The following is an 18,028-nucleotide window of genomic DNA, read 5'->3' on the forward strand; positions in this document are numbered from 1 at the left end:
GTTGAAATTGGACTGAATTTCGGGTAAAAGGGTTCGAGTCGAAGGCTCTTCAATTTCAGGAGTCGGAGTTGGAGCCAGAGTAGCTCATTTCACCTCCGCAGCCCAAGAAAAGATGATTGTTGCAACGATTTGTTTTTATTTTCATTCTAAAGTTTTATTCATTTGTTTTTTTTTTTCTTCTTCCTCCTCAAGGAATAGGCCAAAGGCCTGTCCCTGGTCAAACCAGCGCTTTCCGGCCCTACCTCGGTCTCGTCTGCCTTGTGGCTTGCAGTAGAATGCGGCTCTTGATAGTCGTCCGCCTGGCATCGTAGGACGTGGTGCATCCAGCCTTAGCGGTATTCTTTAATTTTTTTTCTGCTATGTAGAAAATTTGTAAGCTCTTCACGTATGTCTTCGTTTTTAATTTTATCGAGAATTGTGCAGCCTTTTACAGATTTCGAAAACCTCATCTTTGCTGCTTGTATTCTGCTGTAATCCTGGGATCCCAGATTCCATGTCTTTGACCCATATTAGAGAGTGGGGACTGCCATGACTCTGTAAAATTTTAGTTGCGTTTCAAGTGCAGTTTTTCCTTTTAAATTTCCTATTAGGGATCCACACAGGCGCATGCACAGAAATTTTGGGGCCGTCACAAATGACTTTTTCGGGCCCCCTCCATATTGTTTACCCCTATATTTCACGCCTAGTTTTAAAAATATTGAAATCCCTTCAGGATCGGTCCCAGGCCAGCAAGTGTCTCTTCTCCCCCTCCCCCTGTGCACGCCCCTGGTTCCACATAGACGTGTAAGGAATGTTTTGTGGAAAAACTTATATGTTAGACGTTTTTGCATTGTTTTAAGGGTGCTGCTACTTTATTTGCTTGTTTATTAATTTTTAACGTACTTATTTCACTAGTTTCTTTTTTGAGTGAGATGCATATTTTGCTTTAGAAACCAGCTTTAGATGCCAAAAATATATATTTAACGTAATTTGCAATCTAGATTGTTAAGAGAATATCGATTGGATGCTAGTAAGTCGGTGTTGGTACACGGGGAAACTAGGCTCGTTTTGTTCTGGACGGAACTTCTTGTTTTTATAATTTTCCAATTTTTCATTTTGTTAAAGTAATTAAGCACAATCTTGTAACAACTTTTGAAAACCATTTTACAAAGCACCTAGAAACAAAATTGTATAAGTGGAAAAATTAAATATTTGGAGGTAGTACAAATATGGAAGGAGCAACTAAATATTTTTCGGGCCAGAGATCGTAAAAATCGATTTGAAAAGTGCTACTACACAGCATAATTTAAAAACATTCATCAAAGAAAGTCTACCTAAGGTTTGAACTTTGTACAAGCTTTACTCGAAACGTGAAAAAATTCAGTTAGTTACATCCATTAGCTTCTCACTGCTACAACTAGAAAATCGCCCGTCAGAGTCTGACGGGTGAAAATTGCTTCCACATTTGAACGAAGCAATTGCCTGTTTTGGTGATATTTTGATAGTTGAAATTTTAACCCCAAACTCCAGTAGATGGCGTTAATGGTTGACCACTTTTTCGTTTCTTCATTCTCCTAAAATGACAATCTTACCAGTAAAACAGTTAACTGATCCAGTTCAGCCTTGTCACAATAAAGCATTTCCCTGCTTGTCAAACATTTCCAAAAAATATTATCAAATTATCATGCCGTGGCGCGAATTTCATTGTAGATGACGTCAGGAGAATTACTCGATCATTCGCTATTATATATATGAGGATTTACATTCTTTAACTCATTTTCAAAAATAATAACGAGATATATGTGCACTCAACATTAAACGTGAGTTCATTGCCGTCCAATTTACCCCATGCATGACGAATTCCGATTGCGAATACAAAAAGCTTAACTGAATTTGAATCGTCTGCATTTTTCTTCAGATGCTCAGACATAACTTCTATAGCTCGAAAAGAGAACGAATTTTTGCTCAGGAAAACCAGAAGTCAAAGGCTCATTTTTCGTCTTAATTGCACGGCAAAGGCTTCGGTCATCGGATAATGTCGTAAAAATGTGTCTCGCATCACCGACTAGAAACATTTGAACGCGTTTAATTTTGTTAAGCGGGAGGAATTTAATGCTGCCTTCGAGGTAATTAATTTAGATGAATGGGGTTTCAGAACAAGAATGGAATGTTAGGAGCGAGAGCGAACGCCATCTCTTACGTAGTATTGTGATGATAAGGGGTGGGGGTGGGGGTCTCCTGTTTTTGTGTTCGTTATGCTCACTCGCTTTAATTAGCAAGTTGAGTATCACTGTAAAAACTTCATATTGTTTGAGTCTATTCAATGTTGCGTTTATGTCAGCACTTTCACTTTAATCTTAAATTGCGCTTTATGTTTGCTGTTGTCATTAAATTTCAATGGTTTGTAATTAAATTTCCTTTTTCTTGAAATGTGAATTATTATATTAGTTTCTGGTTAATGTTTGAAAGAATTCAATCACAAGCGAAGAAAAATGCTAGGTATGTTAATAATTAGACAAGTTCCAACTAATTATAAAATGAAATTATTACGTAAACTGAGAATGAAATACACTTAACTGTAACTGCCTTGTGTGCGCTTTTGACGAGAGTGTGTTTTTAATACATTACAGTGCTGGCCAAATTATTAGAGTAAAGAGTTTTTTGTTTTGGTTTTTGTACACTATTTGTACTAAAATATTATTTATTTAGTGTTAAAGTACAGTACATACTGTGCACTGATTATTACGTTATTTTAGCATAATTTAATGTTTGCAGGTGGCAGCACTGTCTGCTTTATTTATGTTCTTTGTTTATCTACCTACCAGGAACATAACCTCAATCAGCTTAAACAGTTCACTAGTTCTTTTTATTAGTGTGTTCTGTTATATTTAAAGTTAGTTTTAGGTAATTAGTGAGCTTGTGTATGTGGGTATATATAATAGTGAGTATAAACAATTTTTTACCTCCTTTTTTAAAAAGTTAAGAAAGGTGTAAACCTTGTTAAAAGTATGTCAAAAAGACTTAAAATGCTTATCAAGAACAAGGGAATGCATACTAAACATTAGATAATTATTTCACTGTTCGTTAATGTGTCTATAGTTATGTAATCAATGAAGAATTTGCTTTTAAAATAGTCTTAGTCTAATAACTTGGCCAGCACTGTATTTTTCGTAGCTTTTTCTAAGTGGCGAAACATTTGCAGAACTAATCGTGACCAGTAGCAGTCGTTTTTGTTGTTATTTTTATCATCATGATCATCATCGAAATATAATTACACAATGCGAACATAGTTTAAAAAAGGATAAATATTTTTTTTTGCCCGAAGAAATGTATATATTTATTCATTAAAAGGCATTTAGTTGTTGCTCGTTTTTTAATCTTCGTTGTTTGCACTAATTTTACTTCTTTGCTCATTCAGTTTATAAAACTTTTCTACAGATAATTACTTTTCCCCTTTTACTTTCTTCCTTTTTTTTTAGTTTAAGCTTCCCGTAAAAGAAAGAGGAAAAAAGCATGAGGAAATCCTTGAAATGCATCTTTAAAATATCGCTGAAAAAAGAAAAAAAAAACAAAAAATACCAAAACATAAATAAATAAATAAAGTTATTTTAAGAATCGAAAAACTAAAAATTAGAAAGTAGGTTTTTGAGATGGGGAAAATCTACCCCCAACTTTTGAGGGAATAATCCGATTTGAACAACTTTTTTTTGTCGGAATATCCCCATAGTATTAACATTAGTGCTTATAAGGAAATTTCAAGGCAGGTTTGCTTCAAAAGAGCTTTGTTCGAAAAAAAAAAATTCTTGATGGAGAACATGTATAGAAAACATCTTTTTCATTCAAAAACTTTTTCCATCAGTTTTGAACAGTTCAAATAACCGTAACATTAACACCTACGGGAAAACTTAAGGGACATTAGATCCCAAACTTAAAAGTAGATTTGCTTCAAACAAGCTTTATTGGAAAAATCTCTTGATGGAAAACATATATAGAAAGTTTTGGTTTAGTTTTCCAAGGGTATTTTTGGAAAAACTCAATTATGTTAAACGTTAAAGACTGAAAAAAAAAAAAAAAAAAAAAAGGAAAACATTATGAAGCATCGAGATTCTTAATTTTCGGTCTCAAAAATAAAAAAAAGTCATTAATAAAAATCGAAATACCATATCTCGTAGACTTAACATTGACGCAAGTCAGTGATAAATTTGATTGAATCAAAATGAAATAAATTCAAAGCGCATATGTTTTTACTAGGGCTGCGAAGTCTAAGTTAGGGAGGTGGAAATAGCCTACTCCCGACTCTCGAACCCCTAGAATTTTAGAGCCGTCTACTCCGACTTCGACTCTTTTACCCCAAAATCACTCCAACTCCGACTCCGCCATCGAATCCTTGGCAGACATTCATACTCACAGGGAAAATGAACAACTCCGACTCATGGAATTTTAAAGCGCTCTATTTCCAACTCCGACTCATTTATCCCAAAATTAGCCCGACTCCGACTCCACAGCCCTGGCTTTTACCACGGCTACGGTTCCGGTGGGAAAATGGCCGACTCCGGGAATTTTAGAGCCTTCGACTCCCACTCTTTTACCACAAAATCATCCGACTCCGACTCCACAAGCAATGGCAGAGTTGTAAACTTTGAGGAAAAACGACAGAATCCGACTTTTTGAATTTTAAATCTTCGGCTTCCAAATCTTTTAAAGTAACGGCACCAGTAACAGACATGCTTAAGACATCGCTCTTAAGTTAACTCAATTTTTGAGCCTAAAAATGTACTTAGACTTTTAAAACTATTTTTCTCTCATGCAACTACATCTCATCTAACGTTTGGCTGCTTCTGGATCCTCTGAATTAGTTAATTCTATTTTATTTGCTCAATTTCGAAAAAAGGTCCAGTCCTCAGTAACATACACTGACAATTCTGATGATACCCAGTAACAGATAGGATGAGTATTGGAAATAATTCCCATTTTTTCTTCAAAATGTGTAAAAGTTCTTTATATTTAGATCTAAAACCTTATTAAATTCAGATAAACATGAAACACTATCAGACCTCGTGGTAGCTGTTCATAACCTTCCACCACCGCCTTGTAAATACCAACTGGCTCATAAAATTCGCTCTGATTAACACTAGATGGTTGCACCGTATTCATGGGCCACATCAACATCAGTTTTACCCTCCTAAAATTCTTATTATTTAAATACAAACTTACGACGGTTTGTAACTGGACCCTTGTCTGTTACTGGTGTCGTTAAACTACTCCAATATCAATCCGATTCGGACTGCATGACTCCGAATTTGCAGCCCTGGTTTTTACTGTGAAATACTGATCCTTGAGATAATTTGTTTTTATTTTCGTTCTAAAACTTTAATAAATTTATTCTACTCTTGGCAACGGAAAACAAAAGAAAATTCGTGGTCCTTTATGATTGAACAGAGTGAGCTTTGTTGGCGATTGTTTTTCCTTTCCTTGATGTTGAAAATGGACATTGTGCTACTTTCTATTTGTTTTTTCAAGTATCATTATTTTTATTTTTAAAAATTTTTGGCAAGGGTACTGAAATCCGAGGCGCTTTATTTTTACACGGAAGAAAGAGCGTAACAGAAGATTTTTCTTTCTTTCTTTTCTTCTTTTTTTTTTGATAAAACGTATTTATTTTAACGAGATTTAAATTTTTCATTTTTATTATTTCTTTTTTGAAAGCAGTTAATGAATATTTGAAGGAAAAAATATATTAGCTGCATTGTTTAAAAGTTGCTACTACTTTATTTGTTCGTTTGCTTATTTTTTATGTATCTGATTCATCAGATGAGCGAAGCATATTTAGCTTCAGGAAATCAGCTTAAAATGTTAAAAATCTATGTTTGACATAATTTGCTGTCTTCTTTACTAATAATAAAGCTGAAAGTCTCTCTGTCCGGAGGATGTCTGTAGGATGTCTGTGACGCGCATAGCGCCTAAACCGTTCGGCCAATTTTCATGAAATTTGGCACAAAGTTAGTTTGTAGCATGGGGGTATGCACCTCGAAGCGATTTTTCGAAAATTCGATTTTGTTCTTTTTATATTCTAATTTTAAGAAACTTTTTCGGAGCAAATGATCACAACGTGGAATAGTAAATTACGAAATCATCATAACGTGGAACCGTTATGAGCCATGGGCGACACATTTAACATAACCAATTGGCGAGAAATTCATCCTCCATTATTTGTTAATATACAGGCGAACCAATGACCTTTTAATTTTCTACTACGGGCAAAGCCGTGCGGGTGCCACTAGTAGCTAATAAAGAGAAGATTGATTAGATACTAGAAAGTCGATGTTCTATGATGACGAAAAAGTAGGCTCAGTTAGTTCTGAACGGAACTGGACGGTTTAGTTATAAGTTTGACATATATAGCTTCTATAATCCTTAATTTATTGCAAGAACAATTTAAAAAAGTTTTTTTTATCGAGCCGAGTGATTGTTTCGAACTTTCTTTCTGATAAAACTATGAACAAGAACCAAAAAAAGAAGGTTTCTTATTTAAGAAAAAATTCGTTAAAGATTTGTTTTCTGAGTTTGATTTAAGAATCTGTCGCTGTCTAAAGTATATTTGGGAAAGTGGAAGAAAACTTTTTGTACAGACACATGCGACACAATTATAAGCAATGAGACAACGTAATGGGATCGCTTCCAAAATTTTAAAAGCATTTTTTTTCTGAAAGAACCTGCTTAAAAACACAGGATCTGACCATTTTTTTAAATAATTTGACTAAGTTTAATATTTTTAAAAATTACGTAAATCGGTGCAATTTCGTTGTTTACGCTTCTGTCCGATGACTTCACAAATGATGAAATGCCATTCAGTGATGCCATTCACAGAGCAAAATATTTAATTCGCATCTTTACTCTCGTGTATTGGCAACGATAGGGTTGATAGCAAGCGTAGCCCGCAATTTCAATTCGCTTCTTGATTATCATAACGTGGAAACGCGGAAGAAAGATGCACCAAAGAGGATCATTTGTGACGTCATCGAGACCACGCCGTGTTTGAAAAATCGGACATTTTAAAAACTTAATTAAAAAATAACTGTTGAGAAAATGAAAGTATTTTCTTGGTCCATGGTATTATTTTTTGCTTATTCTATCAATATCAGTGACTACAACTATTTGTACAATTTCAGTACTACTTTTGACTGAAGGAAACAACCCCATTGCTGCTAAGGCAATAGACATGAAAGGTTTAAGTGGTCTGTTGGGTTTTTGTGTTCTTTACTCCGATTTCGAAACGAAATTCATGAATTATTCTAAAAATAAGTGATGGTAATAAAAGGGCAAAAATTGAGTTATGAACGAATGTACTGATGACAAAATTAAAAAGTTTTTAGCCATAAATGACTTATGATAAAATTATAACGCAAATTATGTGGCAACGTTCGTTTTATCTGTATGAAAGTTTTGTAAAATTGAACATTTTACTGCGAATGTTAATGAAAATGAGAGATTTTAATAGATTAGAATTTTTAGAATGAGTGCTTTTCGCTGTGAAAGTTTTTTTGAAGCATTTGTTGTTGCCAAAAAATGAAACTTGAAGCATTAACGAACTAGCGGGAAAAGCTATTACTGTCCGACGATTCGTCCTATAGCCAGGGTTTAGCGCAGATTCTCGCGGAAGCTCCTCTTCTCAACTTTACGGGAACTTTCGTGAGGAATTTAGATTGATTACGGATGCGAAAAAAAGTCTGCGCATTTGCACTTCTTTTGTTGATCATTAAGACCTCACCATTAGGGTGGTTCGAAAAATATAGATTTCTTTATTTCGGAATCGCGTTACCTCTCAAAAGTTGTAGTTTGGAATCCTCAATTGGGGGAAAATAAAAAAAATTACAAGTTGACATTTTTCAGTTCGCGCATGAGGCTGAAAGTTCGCAAAAATATGCTAAGTACTTAATTTTTCAAAAAAATAACAAAATTAGCTTTTCTATATTTTTATGACGCAATAGCTATACATTGTCAGTATATAGCGTAGTTTGAACTTAAAAAAAATATATTAAGCTTTTACATAAGATTTTCCGTTTGCGCATACGCCTTAAACTGGACTAAAATCTCCTGCGCAATCTAAGGCGCATGCGCAAACTAAAGATCTTACGTAAAAGCTATAAAATATTTTTAGGTTCAAACTACGTTATATACTGACAATGTATGGCTGTTGAATTACGAAAAAATATAAAAGACTAATTTTATAACTTTTTAAAAAATTCAATTTTTATCATATTTTTTCAAAATTTCAGCCTGATGCTCGAACTGAAGATGTCAACTCACCCAGATTTATTTTCCTATTTTTCACCAGTTGAGGATACCAAACTACAAATTTTGAGAGGTAACGCGATTTCGAAATAAAGAAACCGATTTTTTTGCACCACCATACTCTCCATAGCTAAAGCTGACATAGGGAACGGTAACAGAGTAAGATATTCGATTCCTAAAACATTTTACCTGGGTTCTAAAACCTTTCAGTAATTTTTTTCAGAAATGAGAATGCAAAATGACTGTTCTGATACATTTTCTAACCTTCGCTAGATTTTTTGATAATAGTTCAGTTGATCTTATTCAATTGCAAATTGAGGGAAGTCAGTCTTCGAAGTACCTCAATTAGTTAAAAAAATCTATATTAAGCAGTGGTTTCTTCTTAAACTATATTGCTTTTTTGTATAATGTTTCGTCAGACTAAAACACACTAGAATGCGACTAACGTCATAACTGATTTTTGTAATAGGTTATGTATATTATTCATAAAGTTGATCTGAAAAACTAAAAACTAGTTCTGCTTTTTGCTGGGCCGATAAGAATACAGGGCCCGATTCAATTGCATCAACTACAAGTTTCTGCAGTCAGCTCTGTCCAGAATTTTGCCAGTTAGCTTAAGATTAGCAAGACTCAGAAGAACAAAGAATAATTTTGCTTTCCCAAAGTTTGAACTTTTTAAAACCTAAACCTTTAACGAATTTAATGTGTTTCACTAATTGTTTCATGCGCGTTAGCACTTTTATATTTTCCGAAGCAAGCGTAAATTGTGTTTCCGATTTACTTGCATATTATATTTCTTCCCATTACTAGTTTTATCACTGCAGATGAATATGAAGTTTAAATTTATTACCTAATAGACAAAAATTACTGGTTTATACAAAATTATTTCTTTGTAGTGATGAGTAGCTTCCCAGCAGCCTGGAAAATCATACCTGAAATTTATCTTGGAAGTTTTTGCTTTCAGAAAAATAGGCAATTGAATGTATTAAAAATGTTTAACAGAGAAAAATTTAAAGTGATACAAATTGATTCAGAATCAAAAAGTTAGAATTGCATCGACATTTTTAATTGAAAATACCAGCTGGAATTCTCGTAAAGCTACAGTATCCAAAGATTGCATCTTGCTTTCATTGGAAGCTGAGTCAACCTGGACGGACTGTTGTAATTGAGCCATAGGCGAAACGCTTAATGAGAAAATTGAGTATATTTTGACACTGGTAACTAAAATTATTTTTCACAACAGTTAGAAGTTTGCATTTATATAACTTATAGCCATTCAGGGAACTTTTTAAAAGCAAACACACTTGATTGTCACAGGAATCTGGCAAAAACTCGTCAGATCCCGGAACGGTGCCCGGACATGATCCGGGACGTTTCGAATTTTCTTACATTGTAAGCAGACACATCTTTCAGCAGTGAAATCTTTTGACAGAGTGTAAACATAGACTTTAGACATATGTATATTTTCATCGAACTGGGGCGAAGTTTTGTTGAAATTCTGCTCTATTATTTCAAAAGATTTTTTTTCACTAATTAAGGTATGAAAGCATGAAAAATTCAAAACTAAACAAACAAAGCAAACTGCACATATTCACTGAGGCAATGTTAAATGCTTTTTTTTTTTTCAAAAATAGTTTTTATTTAAATCATTCATTCTTTCGAACTTGGTTCTCGTCTTGAGGGCGCCCGTCTTCGGGAAGACGGAATTTTTTGAAATGGTCATCTTCCGTCCTTTTTTCTGGGGTGCGTATCGGGTGCAGACTTTTCCCAACCCGAAGACCCAGGTGCAGTACGTTCCGTTGGGGCAGCAGCCCAGTCCACCCTCACAGCAACTCCCGAAGTGGGGACAGCAGAAGGTTTTACAATCCGTCTCGTATTCTCCGCAAGACAGTATTGGAGAGTCTGTGAAATAGGAATAAGTGCTTAGTCGTCACGTCCTCTATGTATTAAAAAAGTTTTGTCAGCGATAGTGCTACGAGTCCAAGACACTTCAAGCAATTCTTTAGAAAACTATTCTGCTCTTGCGAAAACGCAGCAAAATTTTTTCACGAATATCTTTACTACTTATATTACTATAATATCTTACTAATAATAAAGCTGAAAGTCTGTATGTCTGGATGTCTCTTACACGCATAGCACCTAGCCGTTTTTTATGAAATTAGGCACAGAATTAGTTTGTAGCATAGGGGTGAGCACCTCGAAGCGATTTTTCGAAAATTCGATTTTGTTCTTTTTTTATTCCAATTGTAAGAAAATTTTCCCAAGCAAATTATCATAACGTGGACGAGTAAATTACCAAATTATCATAATGTGGAATCGTAGCATGGACGAGCAAATGAACATTGTAAATTGGCGAGAAATTCATCATCCATTATTTGTAACTGTAGAGGCGAACCAAATGACATTTAAATTTCATACTACGGGCAAAGCCGTGCGGGTATTGCTAGTGTACAATAAAATACAATTGATAGAATAACCACATCAATTAAATAATGTTCATGACTTAAACAACAATTTATTCACTGGACCTAGTTCCGCCTTAGTTAACACTCCCACAATTTTTGTGTTACAGTTGCCTCGTCGAACAAGAAAAAAACTAACTTCAAAATTTTTCGACTTTAAAAAGTTAAGTCATGATTTAGAAAGACAATTATTGAGGGTATTAGTTTTTATACATTAGACGCAATTGAGAAGGTAATGACATTAATTGGTGATTTAAGAAGATTTAGGTGATTTTTAATTTTTCGTATTCAAAACATAAATTTTTTTTTTTAATGCGTGAAAGTTTTCTTTTTTCCCTCCTACTTTTAAAAAGTATGCAGAAGAAGAACATATTAAGGCGCTAAATATCATGCATTATTGCATCAGACATGAACAGTTTGTGCGTTAGAAAGTAAATAGGCGCGAAGTTTTAACATTGAATTCCGTAAAATTTCACGTGTTTAATGCATCAGCTATCGTAATAAATATTATGAATTTTTTATTTTAATTGAAAGCTTTAAAAAAAAAGATTCCGATAAGCAGGAACTTTCAAGAAATGCTTTACACAATTTCGTGTCTTCTTTTTCTGCGTTCTATCATCGAAGTCACGTACCTGTCTGTGGGATGTGCTTGAAATAAAGCGCAGAAAAGTACTCACCTGGTTGAATATCACCACTGAGTGCAAGAACTGGGAGTGCTAAAAACATGATGAAAAGAACTGCAGAATACATTTCGCTGAAAACAAAAAATAAATATAAATAAATTGCAACATTTTACCAAAGCAATCTCTAGAAGATTGCTCTATCTGGAATGGATATCTCTAGAAGAATATGACTGAATTTTCTTTTTCTTTTTTTTTAACTTTGAGATTTTTTTAGCGTTTATTAATTGAAAATAATTCATAAAGTGCCTTGTCAAAGAAAAATTTTAAATATTTTACAAAATACTAGTGTACTAAAAGTACAATAAAGCCTCTTTACATTTAATTTGGATTGCAATATAAAACTGGCAAATTCATTGCTAAAATCAATTATGTGTCATAACTGTTTCATTTATTGAATTTATATTTCATCCAATTAAGCATTAGTTGTAGTTTTTACATTTGAAAAGTTATTCTAACTAATAAAAATTGTTGAATTATACTTGGTCTATTTTGTACAACAGTTCACCTTAAGTTTAGAAATTCAATACTGATTACGGACATATCTAAAATTAAAGCAAGAGTATTAGTTATATATAACTTTTATGAGAGTTAGCTAAAACTGTTAACTAAACAGTAATTTCTCTTTTACTATAAATCTGCCAAAAATTATGTTAAAAAATATGATTTTAGACGCAAGAAGCAGTTTTTGAGGAGGATAAAAAATGTACGGTAGAAGTTAAAGTAAAATCAACAGCGTCTGAAGTAGCAAATTTGCTAATAATTGCAGACAAATGTTTGAGGGCTGCGTCAAAAAAAGATGTGATTTTATGGACGCAAAAACATCTGAGAGAGATCAAAAAATAAATAATTGAATAAATAAATAAAAAACATCAGGCCTCTGGCATTGCTTTGAGTTTAGACGTCTTGAATTTAAATTAAATGCTTTTCGCAATCACAGATCGCGATAGGACCCTACTCGTTGGGTTTCTTATTTCTACAAACGGAATTGAATGGAAATAAAGAAATCCGCACCCGTCATTTTATAACTGATGATTTTCTAGACTAGGTAATAAGAGGAATACCCCAAAAAAGAGAAAAGAAATGGTAATTAGGTGGCAGTAATAAAGATATGTTTATTACGGCCAATTTGCACTCGTACACTTATCATAAGGCTTATATTTACAGCTTACACAGTTCAGTTGTTTTTATTTCACATCAATCTTAAATGATGAGAATTAATAATCTGAAATTTTTTTATTTAGATGAAGTTTTTCAAAAAAAGTTTATCTGTATACAGTGGCTTCCAAAGAAAGTCGTTTACCTACGACTTTCAATAAAATAGGAACTTATCCATTGGTTAGAATTAATATTTCGGAACAGGTATTTAATTATAAGATCTATGATCAATTTTCAACAGAACTACATGAAAATGTTATGAAAAATATTAAAACTAAATTATTTAAAAATCAAAAACCAAAAAGTGCCGGAAATTTTATCTCACAAAAATCTTTATACACTTAAAAAGCTGTCTATATATTATTGAATAATCCAACTTTTTACTGAGTTATTAATCAGTAGAATATCATGCAGCATCAACAATATCTTTTAAACGTCTGGGAATAGATTTCATTCTTTTTTCTTTTTTTCTTTTTTTTTCTGCGTAATTTCTGAGCAAGTGTTCAACCACACTTCGATTCTTACTGCTTCTAGCTCTCTTTTCGTTTCAAAGCCGTATTTTCGTAATCTAGCCTCCAGATACCTCATAATATGTTACATTAAGTTCGAATCTGGCAGATTGAGGGGATATTTTCTAAACTTTAGGACAATTTTCGAGGCACTAGATGCAGACGTTGAAAATCGTGTGTTTCTTATCTTTATCTTGATGAAAAATAAAGTTGTTTCCGATAACCAAATTTTTGGCCAAGAGTTTAAACTACCAAGTCCTGATCCTGATATGCACCTCACACAAAAATACCTTCACCATTCTGATTAATTGGTCCAACTAAGTTCTTAAGATTAAGTTCTGAATTTTTTCCTCTATTTACAATTATATAACAATTTAACCAAAAATGCTGAATTAATTTTTATCTCTAAGTAAGTCGTAATTTCAAAACGTTTTGAGCTTATTTATCGTAAGCTTTCTGCTTTTCGCACGGTCAAGAAAATTTCTGCGGGAAGAGGTCCCATGTAATCCAGCTAATTAGTGAACTTGGCGAACAATTTTAGGTGAAAATTAAATGTAAAAATTTTCATTTTACTCTGTAGAAACTTTTACAGCTCTCAAATGTGTATTTTTCATATTTTTTTTAAACTGTAATCTCCGATCACGCATTGTCAACTTTGCCGGTTGACCCATTCTTACCTGGTTTTCGGTCCGATTCTTTTCCTTTAAGCATTTTATCAAGCACTTTACTATAGAATGGAACAAATTAACTAGTTTAGTGACATTTTATACCAATTTACCGCTACTGTGAAGAAAAAATTCAACTTTCGAATGGTGTTTGTGGTTTTTGTATGAATACCAGCCACTTTAAAGTAATAAGCACAATATTAAGAAATAAATAAACAAAAAATTAAAGCCAAATGACCTTTAAGGGTCAACACAATCCAAAAATAATAATAATAATAAAAAAAAACGACGTACGATAATTTTCATCATGAATTTATTCGAAAATATTTGAGTGTACGATGACTTTTGTGGCGTATTATTTCTCTGTCTCTTCATTTTTTGACCTATTTCAAAAAGAAGATCCGTCAATATTTTGAAACAACTACAAGTTTTTATTTAGAACTAGTGGTACCCGCACGGCTTTGCCCGTAATAGAAAAATTAAAAGGTCTTTTGGTTCGCCTGTATATTTACAAATGTATGGTGAATTTTCTCGCCAATTGGCTTGTACCCATGTTACGGTTCCGTTATGATAATTTCGTAAATTACTCGTCCATTTTATAATATTTTTGTTCTTAAAATTGGAATAGAAAAAGAACCACATCGAATTTTTGAAAAATCGCTTCGAGGTGCACACCCCCATGCTACAAACTAACTTTGTGCCAAATTTCATGAAAATCGGCCGAACGGTCTAGGCGCTATGTGCGTCACAGACATCCTACAGACATCCTCCGGACAGAGAGACTTTCAGCTTTATTATTAGTAACCAGTGGTACCCACACGGCTTTGCCCGTAATAAAAAAATCAAAAGGTCTTTTGGTTCGCCTGTATATTTACAAATAATGTATGGTGAGTTTTCTTGCCAATTGACTTGTGCCCATGTTACGGTTCCACTTTATGATAATTTCGCAATTTACTCGTTCATCTTATGATATTTTTGTTCTTAAAATTGGAATAGAAAAAGAACCACATCGAATTTTCGAAAAATCGCTTCGAGGTGCACACCCCCACACACTAACTTTGTGCCAAATTTCATGAAAATCGGTCGAACGGTCTAGGCGCTATGCGCGTCACAGAGATCCAGACATCCTACAGACATCCTCCGGACAGAGAGACTTTCAGCTTTATTATTAGTAAAGAAGATGACATAGGAATAATGTAAAAAAATATTCGACTTCATACTCGAATTCAGTTTTGCATTCTTTGGTTTTACTAAAACATTTCAAAGTGTGCAAACACTTTTGGGAGACACTGTAGGTAAAAAAACAAGATTTTACACACCAAAAAAAAAAAAAAAAAAAGAAAGAAAGAAACTTTTTAATGTAAAATCAGCTTGAGTTAAGCCTTTTGAAAAAAATAAATGAAGCAAACCTCAGACGATTTGTAAGCATGACGGCGAAAATTGGCCTTTTAAAAGAAATATTATAACCAATGAGCTCGACTTATTCTCGTCGTCATTAAAATCTGAAAAATTTAAGGAACATCAACGAAAGTCAAGCAATAAGCAATCGTGATTGCTCAACAAAACATTAAAAAAAAAATAAATAAATAAAAAAGAATAAAAATGCGGGAAAAATATCCTTTTTTAACTTTGTTGATTTTACTTTTACTTTTTATTGCAAAAATTACTATCAATGTTTTTATAGTTATTTATTTAGACTATTAATGTTTTTATAGTGTCAGTTATGAGTAATTTAACCACCCAGTAAATTCAGAAGTAATGATAATGTAACTATTTAAGTAGACAATATGTACTATATCTCATTTTAACGACTATTTAAGCTTCAGGTATTTTTCCAAATGTAGTGCAGTAAGGCCATTTTTCGTAATTGAGAAACAAATAAGATAAGTGCGCCTAATAAGATCTACCAAAAGTTCAGGGTCTAATATATCACTCGTTTATGATTCAATTGGCTCCATTTTTTGCTCATCCATCACATGACTTAAAAATAGAGAAAAAAGTCATTCTGTGTGAAAATTTAAGTTTAAATAATGTTTGTTAGCAGTTTAACAAAAAAATGGACCTTATCAGGAAGACGGCTTTACAATAAAGAAAACTAAGAAAAAACGCCAAAAAGTACTATTAAACCAAAAAAAAATCCTTTCTTGCCAGTATAACCACATATCAAACCACATTTGACGAACTCAAAAAACAGAACTGAAAACTCCATATTTACTTCAATGGAAAGGAGAAAGATCAGTCATAACATTGAAGGTACTGACTATTCGCCAATTTCTGCTAAAGTTTTTTTTTTCTGGATCACTACTGCGCACAGTTCGTGCACACATGTGCAGCATATGCAGCACAGTATCACATCCTCCGCCCCATCCTTCGATATCTTTGCAAAGATTCCTGAGTCCTAATAATGCAAATCTTGGCTTTATAAGGCTACAGTCTTCTTTTCTAGGGTATCAAATCACATGGGAAAAAATGAAGATACGATGCGACATTTTGCTTTTTGAATTCCTACACAAATTAAGTTTTCTGGAGCCATTAACAACTGCTTTTGGCCTTGCAAATTACAGTGAACCATTAAGAAACGAAATTTACTACAAAATAAAATAAGGTAATATTAACAAGACTCTTTTGCAATAACTGCTGTATACTTATGCCTGTTGATAATAAACTGCCTGCCGATAACGCTTTGTCATCAATTAGATTTTCTGGTGACGATAAAATTCTGATCTAGAGGATGTTTGCTATCCCACGTAGAAAATGAAGAGTTAGTCTTATTGGTGTACATGACCTTATTTGTCTTATTCACCTTATAAATGACAACAGTATGAAAAACAACCGTAAATGTCCAAATGTGCGATTGCCGGATGACTTTACTTCAAAATAATCACACTTATCTGCATTGAAAATTTAAAACCCTGAAACGCGAGTCTGCCAGTTATTGCAAATTTGGCCATTCTACGTTGTTTTTTCCGCTGTTAACTTGTTTCACAAGCGCATTTATTAGGTTGATGTTTTTTTTTTTCGCTCGTTTTTTCTTCCTGAAATTTCTTTAATTTTAAACTTTTCTCATGCTTCTAATTCAATGTGAGTTAATTCACACGTTACTTAGTCAAAGGATTTGTACTAATTGCCGATGTTCAGTGTACGATTAGCACTGTGTTCAGAGTTTAAATAGTTCACATTTTGACATGAGCTAATAAGATGATGATTTAAAAGGTGCAATGTTTTAAAGTAATAAATTAAAGACTATTATCTACAAATGGAATTTGAGTAAATGCCTAAAGTCTTGAAAAAAAAAATTATTATTTTATAACTTCGTTTATTTGTAACTGACGTTTTTGGGGTACTGCAAACCACAGTATGATATTTCATTCACAAAGTTAAAATATTATTAGTTAAAATCTAAACGGAAAAACATCAACAAAATAAAGAAGTAACATCAAATATCGAAAACATAAAAGAAACAGGGTGTCGATAAAATGAGTGCCAAGTGCGCTTGAGAACTAAACGCTAGGGGTCCCGCGCTCGGCTGACTACCTGAGACTATCGCACCAGAATATCTGCCTTTGCACCCCAGAGCTTTCATTCACAAAAACTGTGGTGGGCACAGAAGACCTTGGCTCGCATGGGATGCTGCGCCACTGCGTTTAGTTTTTTTAAGTTTAGTTATAATTAGAAATATTACCAACAATATTCAAACGATATAAAAAGAAAAAAAGTAATAAAATTACTTTAAATTATAAGACGTTTTTGAGGAAAATATTATGTCTACTTACAGGTTTGAAGATTTTTGAAGCTAAGCAAAATTGAAGCAAGAGTTATATTCAAAGTTGATACATACTAATGAAGAAAAGTTGTTGAATATTTATACCTTAAAACGGTTTCATTTTCTTTGTCATTTCTTATCAATGACTGATAGAGAGAGCTTCACTGATAATTCTAAAAAGACCAATCAAGTACAGGAGGAAATAGTGAAGTACATTAATCGTTGACGTACCCATTTAAAGACAAGTGTGATACAGTCTTTACTTAAAATACACCGCCAGCTCAGTTATTCCATCCGAGGACTGCAGTTTCGTATCTATTGTTTAGAAAATACATCTCCACCTATTATTAAAATGAAGTAACGGCTGCTCGTTGGAAAACATTTGAAGATGTTACATGATACAGTGATAATAAGCGCTGCTGTCATATATTTCAGAAAATGCAAGAATGATCATTTAGAAATTCAAACATTTGCGGTGATATCTGGAATTAAAATGCATTCTGATAAAACGCTCGAATAT

The 18,028-nt window shown here is 33.2% G+C and overlaps 1 long non-coding RNA gene across 1 annotated transcript; it reads right to left on the reverse strand.

Moving 5' to 3' along the window:
• Positions 1-9,793: 9,793 nt before the first annotated feature.
• LOC129221628 (uncharacterized) lies at positions 9,794-17,571 on the reverse strand. Its single transcript, XR_008580533.1, has 3 exons — positions 17,519-17,571; positions 11,411-11,487; positions 9,794-10,173 (listed from the first exon to the last, which is right to left on the reverse strand). It is a non-coding gene; the product is annotated as an uncharacterized LOC129221628 (long non-coding RNA).
• Between the last annotated feature and the right edge of the window lie 457 nt (positions 17,572-18,028).

The sequence above is a fragment of the Uloborus diversus genome, chromosome 4 (assembly GCF_026930045.1).
Source record: "Uloborus diversus isolate 005 chromosome 4, Udiv.v.3.1, whole genome shotgun sequence".
In the NCBI taxonomy this organism is placed as follows: Eukaryota; Metazoa; Arthropoda; class Arachnida; order Araneae; family Uloboridae; genus Uloborus; species Uloborus diversus.